This window comes from Jaculus jaculus, chromosome 1, assembly GCF_020740685.1.
Source record: "Jaculus jaculus isolate mJacJac1 chromosome 1, mJacJac1.mat.Y.cur, whole genome shotgun sequence".
NCBI classification, from domain to species: domain Eukaryota; kingdom Metazoa; phylum Chordata; class Mammalia; order Rodentia; family Dipodidae; genus Jaculus; species Jaculus jaculus.
Genome location: NC_059102.1, coordinates 148,772,193 through 148,783,143, shown reverse-complemented (window position 1 = coordinate 148,783,143; position 10,951 = coordinate 148,772,193).

The window sequence follows — 10,951 nt, the reverse complement described above, 5'->3', positions numbered from 1 at the left end:
TATTTATTTCAGAGCAACAGAGAGAGAAAGAGGCAGAGAGAAAGAAAGAGAGAGAATGGGCACGCCAGGGCCTCCAGCCACTGCAAATGAACTCCAGACATGTGTGCCCCCTTGTGCACCTGGCTAACATGGGTCCTGGGGAACCGAGCCTCGAACCGGGATCCTTAGGCTTCACAGGCAACCGCTTAACTGCTAAGCCATCTCTCCAGCATTTTTGCCTGGGTTCTTGGAATTGAACTCCAGTCCTCGTGTTTACAAGGCAAGCACTTTTATCCACTAAGTCATCTCTTCATCACCTCACTAGGCTGTTGCCTCTTTTAAATGAGCCCCATGAGGCTCAACTATAAGGCTTCAGGGAGGAAGAAGCTGAAGATTCTCCCCCACCCAAGACACAGCCTGCATGCGGGGAAGTCGGGCCTCTCAGCCACCCTGGAGGCCAGCGACAGCGGCATGCAACAGGCCTGACTGGGACGGGTACTTTGTCCTCTCTGGCTTCCGTCCTTACCCTGGTGGGCAGAACCACTCATGTTGGCATCTCCACAGCTCATGGGCTCACAAGTGGGCCTGATGCTGGCCTGCAGGCCTCTGTTACCGTAGCTCCTGCCTCTGCCCCCCCACCCAGAGCAGTCTCTTCCAGACCACTGGCCACCCTTCAGTGGTGGACCTTCAGGTCCTACCTTGTCCACTGCAGACCTGGCTGGAGCACATGTATGAAATGGCCAAAAATAAACATAAGGGCTGGAGAGATGGCTTAGCGGTTAAGGCGCTTGCCTGTGAAGCCTAAGGATCCAGGTTCAATTCTCCAGCTCCCATGTAAGCCAGATACACAAGGTGGCACAAGCATCTGGAGTTCATTTGTAGTGGCTAGAGGCCCATGGTGCCCCCATTCTCTCACTCTATATGCCTCTCCCTCTCCAAAAAAAGTAAATAAGTAAAATATTTTATTATTATTTTATTTTGGAGACAGCGAGCAAGAGAGAGAGATAGACAGAATGGGTGCACCAGGACCTCAGTCACTGCACTCAAACTCCAGATGCTTGTGCGACCTTGCACTTGCCTCACCTTTGTGCATCTGGCTATCGTGGGATCTGGAGAGTAGAACATGGGTTCTTAGGCTTCGCAGACAAGAGCCTTAACTGCTAAGCCATCTCTCCAGCCCTAAAATTTTTGTTCGTTTGTTTGTTTTTGTTTTTTCCAGTTAGGGTCTCACTCTAGCTCAGGCTGACCTGGAACTCACTATGTAATCTCAGGATGACCTTGAACTCATGGCAATCCTCCTACCTCTGCCTCCCAAGTACTGGGATTAAAGGCGTGCACCACAACGCCTGGCCCTAAAATATATTTTTTTAATCTTAAAAACATAAAAATAACATAAAATTTAAAAAGGCTTTTTAGAAAAACTTATTGTTTTGTGTTTTGTGAGGCACAGTCTCACTGTAGCCCATGCTGACCTGAAACTCACTCTGTAGTCCAGGCTAGCCTTGAACTCATGGAGATCTTCCTATCCCAGTCTCCCAAATGCTTGGATTAAAGATGTGCACCACCACACCCAGCTAGAAAAAAAAATGTAGTTTTGACAATTTCATACATGAATACAATGCTTTTTGATCATTTTCACTCCCATTACCTCCCAGGTGGCAGGGGCTGAGGGCCAATGGTAGGGAAGACAGGGCTAGCCACCTGCAGATCCAGGTGCCTCTGTGTGTCACCTGGGCCAACAGACAGCTCAGGTTACATTTAAGCACCAAATGAACCCCAGCCCCTCATGCCCCAGAGCCTCAGGATCACGTGTAAGCACAGCTGTATTCTTCCAAAAAGCACAGGCTTCCTCCACACCGGAAAAAGATGGAGTTGCCCATGTCCCCCACACAGGCGCTGTCTCCCGCAGGATGTGAAGGAGCCGCCTACAGAGCAGAACCAGCACCACGTCCTGGCTCTCAGGGACACACCGCTTCACCTGGAAGGACAGAGCTGGGGGAGAGGCACAGTCACAGTGACCACAGGGCCGCAAGTGACCACACCCCACTTTACACGGAAGGATGCAGACGTGGGAATGCAGACTCCAGGAGAGCAGTGGGCTGGATAAAAGCCCCCCAAACAATGATCCCCTCGAACCCAGAACTGTGGCTTTATTTAGGAAATGAAACAGGAAATTAAGAACAGGATTTTGAGCTGGGTGTGGTGGCGCCCGCCTTTAATCCCAGCACTCGGGAGGCTGAGGTAGGAGAATTGCCATGAGTTCGAGGCCACCCTGAGACTCCACAGTGAATTCCAGAATGAGACCCTACCTCAAAAAAAGAAAAAAGAACAGGATTTTGAAATAAAATAAGAAACATGGCATAAATAAATAAATAAAATTTATCTTGGGCTGGAGGGATGGCTTAGCAGTTAAGGTATTTGCCTACAAAGCCAAAGGACCCCGGTTAGGTTCCTCAGGACCCACATCAGCCAGATGTACAAGGGGGAGCACACGTCTGGAGTTCGTTTGCAGTGGCTAAAGGCCCTGACACGCCCATTTCCACTCTCCCTCTTTCTCTGTCAAATAAATAAATAAATAAATTTTTTAAAAATTTATTTAAAAAGAAAAGGCTGGAGAGATGGCATAACGGTTAAGGCATTTGCCTGCAAAGCCAAAGGACTCAGGCTCAATTCCCCAGGGCCCACATTAGCCAGCTGCACAAGGGGGTGCACGTGTCTGGAGATTGCAGTGACTGGAAGCCCTGGCATGCCCATTCTCTCTCTCAAACTCTCTCTGTCTTTCTCTGTCAAATAAACAAGTAAATAAAATAAAATAAAATACTTTTAAAAATGATAGCAGGAGACACCTGATGATGTCCTCTTCCTGGTCTCCACACATGTGCTTGGGACACGCATGCACACACACACACACACACACACGCACACGCACACACACACACACACAAAAGACCCAGGCATTATGGTGCATGCCTTTAGCCCATCACTCCAGAGGCAGAGGTAGGAGGATCACTGGGAGTTTGAGGCCAGCCTGAGACTATAGAGTGAGTTCCAGGTCGGCCTGGGCTAGAGTGAAACCCAACTGTGAAAACAACAATTAAAAAAAAAAGAAAGAAAGAAAGCTGGGCGTGGTGGCGCACACCTTTAATCCTAGCGCTTGGGAGGCAGAGGTAGGAGGATCACCGTGAGTTTGAGGCTGCCCTGAGACTACATAGTGAATTCCAGGTCAGCCTGGGCTAGAGTGAGACTCTACCTCAAAAAAAAAAAAAAAACCAGAATGAATGAGGGTGTCCTAAATCAAATGACAGACATCCTTGCAGGAGACACAGAGGTACAGGAAGGGGAAGGGAGGCCACATGAAAACAAGGCCAAGCTTGGATTAGTGCAATGTCAACCCAGAAGCACGCTGGATACCAGGACCTGAGGGGACAGGAAGGTCTGTCCCCCTGGGAGCGTCAGGAAGCAGCTGGCTCTGCCGCATCTTGACACCTGACCACTAGTCTCCAGAGCAGGGAAATGTGCTTGCTTTCTGCTTCATGGGCCTTTGATGCCAAAGCTCCCAGTTGCTCAGAAAACTTCACCTTCTCCAGGCTGAACAAGGATCCAGCCTGCACATAGCAGCCTAGATTTGTGATCTGGGCTCTCAGTTCCAGACAGCATCGTCTGCTGACCACCCCGGATGGATGGAGAGCTCAAATAATCCCATCCTGCCTTCACCTTGGGCTTCCACGCACCCCAGCATCCGGCTGCAGCCTGTGGCAGAACGGATCAACATGGTTGGCCAAATGTACAAGAGCCAACCTGGTTCTTCCCACTGTGAATGTGTCCACGGAGCATCCCTGAGCAGGCCCCAACTCAGCAGGCCCGGAAATAGCAGAGGCTGCCAGGGACACAAGGCAAGGTCATGGTCACTGGGTCAGGGTTAGGACGCTCGGGGGAGCAGGGAAAAGGCCAGGCTGGCTGAGGGCCCCTCCTGGAATCTCAATGGTGTCAGCAGAGAGCTGCAAGAAGCTCTGGATAAGCTATCAAACCAGGTTGGATCTCGGCCTTCACCTTTCCCGCAGAGTTGGGCCTCAGGAGGTCCCCAGTCCACATTCACAAATACCATGGAAACAATGGAATGGGAGAGAACTACAATAAGGTTCCTCTTCCTCATTGCCTCTGGGATTTACAGAGAAGAACAGCAGAACAGTCTGAGAAGGTTCTTGAACAGCCTTGGGCCAGCTCCTAGAGGGCAAATGATCTGTGTCTGAGTCACACCTGGGTCTCACAGACCCGAAGCCCTGTCTATCCCTCCATCAGGCCCTTGGAAACCTCCCAGGGAGCCGGTCATGGGATATTTATATCCGGGAGGAAGGGCAGCCCCAGCTTGGTCCAAGCAGGGCTTCCGGTCCCTTAGCCAAGGGGCCAGAACAGGACGGGAGCACTCCAGAGGCGGCTGGGTCAGGCACGAAAGGTCTCCAGTCAAACGCCAACCCTGGGAACGCTCCATCCCCTCCTCCCCCTGCACGTCCCAGGGTCAAGGGTCACTTTATTAATAGAGGCCCCCAAGGAGAGGCTTCACGTCCCTGGACGGTCACTGACCTCCCTACAGAAACAGAAAAGTGGCCTGGGCAGCCCTGGTCAGAGGCACAGGACATCCCCCATAGGGCGCTTGGTCTCAGTAGCCCTCTGCCCGCAAGTATGCCAAGGCTGTGAGAAATTTAAAAAAAAACTCCAATCCAGTGTTTCCTCCCCTCAGAGCAAGACATCTCTAGGCACACACCAGTCTCACTGAGGTACTTGGGGAAAACAGCACAGACGTGGACGGTGGCAGAGGTATCCACGCACAAGGTCCTGTGTTAAGCCACCTGCACCCGTAACACACACCCAAAAAGCCTGACCCAGTGTGCCCCTTAATCCCTGCACCTTCAGGGACGCTGGCCTGGGCCCTTGTCCTCAGTGCCCTTCCCAGGCCTCTAGAGCCATTCCGTTCACTGGATGTGCCAAAGGGAGTGACAGTTGTTCTGGTGATCTGCTCTGCACAAATGCAAAGTGTGTCCCTTGATGGCCAGATTGGGGATCTTTGGTTTGCCTTTCCATCCCGGTCCCGGCCCCTGTGAACAACTGAAGCAGTGGTGCAGGGGGTGGCACGTGGGCACACGGGAAGAGCTAGCTTCTGAAAGGGCTGCCCGAGGTGACCGAGCTGCACTTGGCGTTCCGCGCACCAGCGCATCCTGAGACCACACACACCACGGCCCACAGCAAGCCGCAGGCCCCGGGGATCTCCCAGCGTCCCTGAGACCTCTGGGGCACCAGACCCCTCTGCTGACCAGAGATCAGGCCTTCAGGCAACCTGTCAATGCTCCAAGCATCAGTTTTTCCACCTGGAAAATAAGACAGACCACAGCTAGCCCTTCGAAGCTCTACCCACGACTAAGCACTGAGGCTGGCGTTTTGCCTCTGAGTTCAGTCCTTTCTGGGAAGAAACTGAGGTACAGAGTGGTTAGACAACTTGCCCAAGGTCAGAGGGAAGTGGGAGTTGATAAGATCAGCCCAGCCCAGGGAGAGAAGCTTGAAAGTTAGAAGCAAAAGTCTCTTGGGCAGGGCGTGGTGGCGCACACCTTTAATCCCAGCACTTGGGAGCAGAGGTAGGAGGATCCTGTGAGTTCAAGGCCAGCCTGAGATAACATAGTGAATTCCAGATCAGCCTGAGCTAGAGTGAAACCCTACCTCAACCCCCCCCAAAAAAACAAACAAACAGTTGGGCTGCAGAGATGGCTTAGCAGTTAAGGCACTTGCTTGTGAAGCCTAAATACCCCAGGTTTGATTTCCCAGCACCCACATAAACCAGATGCACAAGGCGGCACATTTATCTGGAGTTCGTTTGCAGTGGCTGAAAGCCCTGGTGCACCCATTCTGTCTGTCTGCCTCTCTCTCTCTCATAAGTAAAAAATAAAATATTAAGAAGAAAAGAAAAGAAAAAGAAAAAATAGTCCCTTAGGCCAAGATCAGCTTAGTTTTTCCAGCTGTGTGGCGCGAGCCTGCCCCCCAGTGGAGATTTATGAAATTGTCCAGTCAGGCACCCGCAGAGGATAACCTGTGTGCCTCCATCTAGATAGACCAGCATAGCCACTGGGCCAACTGGCGGGGATGGACACCTGACGCTGTAATCATACCCTCCCACCACACCCTTCCTGAAAAAGATGAAAGCCAAAGCAGAGGAAAGGACCCCACCACTAGGGTCAGTCCATTGCCAGCCAGGGGCCACCTGATTCCAAAGACCACTCATCTGTATGACAACCTTAGCAGTGGCCTCAAAACTGACCCTCTGAGCCCCAGCAGTTACTCTGAAAAGCTCGTGACAGTCCCAAGAGGGTCCCGGGTCACCAAGGCCTTCCGTTCCAAGAGGCAGGCAGAGAGCAGCCCTCAGGGTTTGTCCCTGTTCCTGGGAACATCGCCCGGCTTTGATGCTCCTCCCAGGAGCCTCTCAGGAAACCAGCAAGGTCTCTGAAGCCAACTAGCAGTGGAGGGCTCTGAGCTAGTAAGTGGACTTCCCTCCCTGTGCCTTAACCCATGCTGCTCACAGGCCCAGCCCGGAGTCCAGATCTCCCAGGGAAATGACCTCAAGATGGGCTCCAGCTGAGCAGGAGGGCTCCCACTGTGATCTCTGGCTGCTGACTCCCACCTCCATTCCAGGCAAACCTGGGCCATTGGGAGAGAGAAAATGGCCACAGCCACTTTTCCCCAGGCTCACACTGGCCTCAGACTTCCTTCGGGTTGTCTGAGCAGAAATTGAACCCAAGATCTGGGAAATTCAGGCTCACCAAAGTCACAAGAACCTGGAGGCAAATGTAGAAGCAGAGGCAGATTTCCTTACTTCTTTCACTCTTTTTTTTTTTTTTAAGTATTTTATTTATTTAAGAGAGAGGGAGAGAGGCAGATAGAGAGAAAGAGAGAATGAGCCGGGCATGGTGGCGCACGCCTTTAATCCCAGCACTCGGGAGGCAGAGGTAGGAGGATTGCCATGAGTTCGAGGCCACCCTGAGAATACAGAGTGAATTCCAGGTCAGCCTGGGCTAGAGTGAAAACTTATATCAAAAAACCAAGAAAGAAAATGAAAAGAAAGAAAGAAAGAAAAACACAGAGAAAGAGAGAATGAGCACGCCAGGGCCTCTAGCCTCTGCAAACTAACTCCAGATGCATGTACCACCCTGTGCATCTGGCTAACGGGGATACTGGGGAATTAAACCTGGATCCTTAGGCATCACAGGCAAGTACCTTAACTGCTAAGCCATCTCTGCAGCCCTCATTCTTTTTTCATTTGAGAGAGACAGAGAATGGACAACAGAGCCCCTCACCACTGCAAACTAATTCCAGATGCATGTGCCACCCCGTGCATCTGGTTTTATGTGGGTACTGGGGAATCGAGCCTTGGTCTTTTGGCTTTGCAGGCAAGCACCTTAACCATTAAGCCATCTCTCCAGCCTTTCATTCTTTTGTGTGTGTGTGTGTGTGTGTGTGTGTGTGGTGTGCATATATATGTATGCGTGTGTATATATGTGCCTTTGGAGTGCCCGTGCGCTCACCTGTGGTGGCTGGGGGAGATCATCTGGTGCCCTGTTCCATCCTTCTTCCGCCTGCTCTTGTGTGAGCCAGAGTCCCTTGCTGATACTGGGGCTTGTCCGCCCTGCTCCCCTTCGTGGAACTGAAGTTATAGCCAAGGATTGACATGCCCAGCTGTTTGACCTCAGGTGATTTCAAGCCCCCTCAAGCCCTTATGCTTGTGAAGGAAGCTCACTTAACTGCTTAGCCATCTTGCCAGCCCCTAAAGAAGCTTTCTTGTTGAATAATGTAGAACCCCACCTGAACCTTGAGTACAGTGCACCCTGTTGATGGCTCCATGGGGCCTGGAGGGCTAGATTCACAGGGCTGGGCTTGGCCACAGGCCCCCCAGTCTGTGCCTGCAAATCCCGCAGCTGCCACCAGAGGGTGTGGTGTGAGCTCAGGTTGGATTGAGCCAAAGGAAGACAAAGCCATGGGGCCTAATGCCCATTCCTGCCTTCCTCTTCCTCTCTGCCCTCTCCCCTTCCCTGTCCTCCCCCAGTACTGCTTTCAAGGACACAGAATTCAGCCCCACACGCCCTAGATTACATGAGTGAAAACAGACAGCTGACCAGACCCACCCACCCCAAGCCCTGCTCACAAGCCCTTCCCTCCTTACAGGCTTTTCTTTTAGAGCCTTGAAAAGAGAAGGCTGAAAAAGAGGAAGAAGAAAGAGAAGTGTTTTGTTTTGTTTTGTTTTTCAAGGTAGGGTCTCCATCTAGCCCAGACTGACCTGGAATGCTAGAACTCTCCGCTGTCCTTCTACCTCTACCTCCCTAGGGCTGGGTGGGCACCACCACGCCCCACTTGAGAATTTTTTTTTTTTTTTTTGGTCAGGCTGACCTGGAATTCACTATGGAGTCTCCGGGTGGCCTTGAACTCACAGTGATCCTCCTACCTCTGCCTCCCAAGTGCTGGGATTAAAGGCATGCACCACCACGCCTGGCTGACTTGAGAATTTTTAAAAATATGTTCTGTATTTATTCATTTACAGTCAGAGAGAGAGACAGAGAGGGAGAATGGGCACATCAAGGACCTTTTGCCATTGCAAGTGAACTCCAGGTGCATGTGCCTCTTGGTGCATCTGGCTTTACGTGGGTACTAGGAAATCAAACCCAGGTGGGTAGGCTCTGCAGGCAAGCATCTTATCTGCTGAGCCACTCTCCAGATTGAGAAAAGGAGTATTTGCATGACCTTTCGGGGGAGAGTTAAAGAGATATCCACTCACCCCAGATGTGGAAGGCCAGCAGACCAAATATAACCAATAAATTGGCAAACCAGTACGTTTACTGAGGTTACTAAAAAGGGGCATGCATGACTCTTGGGCAACTAGGAATTACCACCCCCACCATGAACGACAAAAAGCTACACCACTAAAAGTCTAACTGCTGGTCAATGCTTTGCCTCTTATACAGCCTTGGAGAACTAAGGGGCCTCGAGAGCATCTCATGAAGGCCTATGAGCCTCCCTCTTCCCTCCACGAGGGACCGTCAATAGGCTCAGTCTCATGTAGGTGACTACAGCTGCTCGGTTCAAGACAGCAATGGCCATGGCCAACCAAGAGGAGATGGCTACACTGAGCTACACCCCTTCCTCCAGCTCCTTCCACCCTCCTCTGATGGAATACTCCCTGAACTTTGGAAGGGGTGAAAGAGATTTAAGATTATTTTAAACCAGTTAGGGCTGAGCACCGGACTGCTAGGACGCAGCAACGAGTATAGATGACAACAAACGTGCATTCCCACCCAGCTGATCAGACATGGGTTTTCCTTCACAGCAGCTGCCACCACTGTGAAAGGAAGCTTTCTTCAGCCATGGCTCACAGCAGCTGTAATCCATGGACATAAGCACAAATGTCTAAATTGATAGGTGCATCATATCCCAAGCACAAAATGATAGCAGTAGACTTTCCACTGAGCTCTACGATTTCCTCAGCCACGGGTTTTTTTTTGGTTTTGGTTTTGGTTTTGGTTTTTTAAGGTAAGGTTTCACTCTAGCCCAGGCTGTCCAGGAATTCACTATGGAGTCTCAGGGTGGCCTCGAACTCACGGCAATCCTCCTACCTCTGCCTCCCAAGTGCTGGGATTAAAGGTGCCACCATGCCCGGCTGGGGTTTTTTTTTTAAATATTTTATTTTATTTATTTTATTTTGATTTTGATTCTTTGAGAGAGAAAGAGGCAGAGGAGAATGGGCACTCCAGGGCCTCCAGACACCACAAACAAACTCCAGACGCATGCACCACCTTGTGCATCAGACTTACGTGGGTCCTGGGGAATCGAACCTGGGTCCTTAGCCTTCACAGGCAGATGCCTTAATAACTAAGCCATCTCTCCAGTCCAGCCACAGGTTTCCACTTGGGTTCACTGTACCAAACCTGGGTTCTCTTCCGATAGAGCAGACCTTTAAACTAGTCGGGGAAAGTTGGCTGCACCCGTGTCATTTTGTGCCGCTGTTGCACCATCGTGCTGAGAGTGGAGCACATGGGCCCCGTAACCAAGCTGGGCTATTGTTCACACTGCTCTCCCAGGAGCCTTCGTAATAACCGCCAGCACTGTGAAAGCCAGCGAGCAGGAAGGCAGCTCCCAGCCAGTGCCCACCATGTTGTGAAAGCAACGCGTGTGGGATCTCCAGCAATGTGGACTTGCCATCCGGTCCTGGCGTGCAGCCAGCACTAATGTCAACAGCTGTGTGGTGGGGGAGCCTCAGGGACGCCCCTGGCATTAACTCACAGGGAGGTAGCCGACCCTTGGCACTGGCATTTTTATCCAGCAAATTTAGGGCTTCTGGGCTAGTTTTCCCCTACCTATTCAGCAGGCCTTTGTTGAAGCTGCTTTTACTGTCCATCCGGTGCTTTTTCAAATCTACAGGATGCTCAGGGGTCCACATTCTAGGAGATGTTTTTATATGGAAGGTGGGAATCTCTCAAGGTCCACTCTTCCAAGCACAGGCGAATTATCTTGGGACTCAGAAGCTCATGTAGAGGAGGGTGGTAAACTCACAACTCTAGAAAGGCCCAATGCAGCAAAAGAAGATCCCAGCGCCATGTCAACTATCAGAAGAGAATGTCGGTCTGGGCATGGTGGTGCACGCCCTTAATCCCAGCACTTGGGAGGCCGGGGTAGGAGGAGCACCATGAGTTCGAGGCCGCCCTGAGACTCCATAGTGAATTTCAGGTCAGCCTGGGTTAGAGCAAGACCCTACCTCGAAAAAACCAAAGAAAAGAGAGAGAGAATGTCAGGTATGGTGGTATGGAAGGCATTCAGCCTTCCATAATTCAATAATTCTCCACGAGCCACTACTCACTGGCCACACCTGGCCATTGAACAGCCCTTGAGGTGGATGAATAATCTCTCAATTTTACAGACTCCCATTTTCCCCCACAACATACAA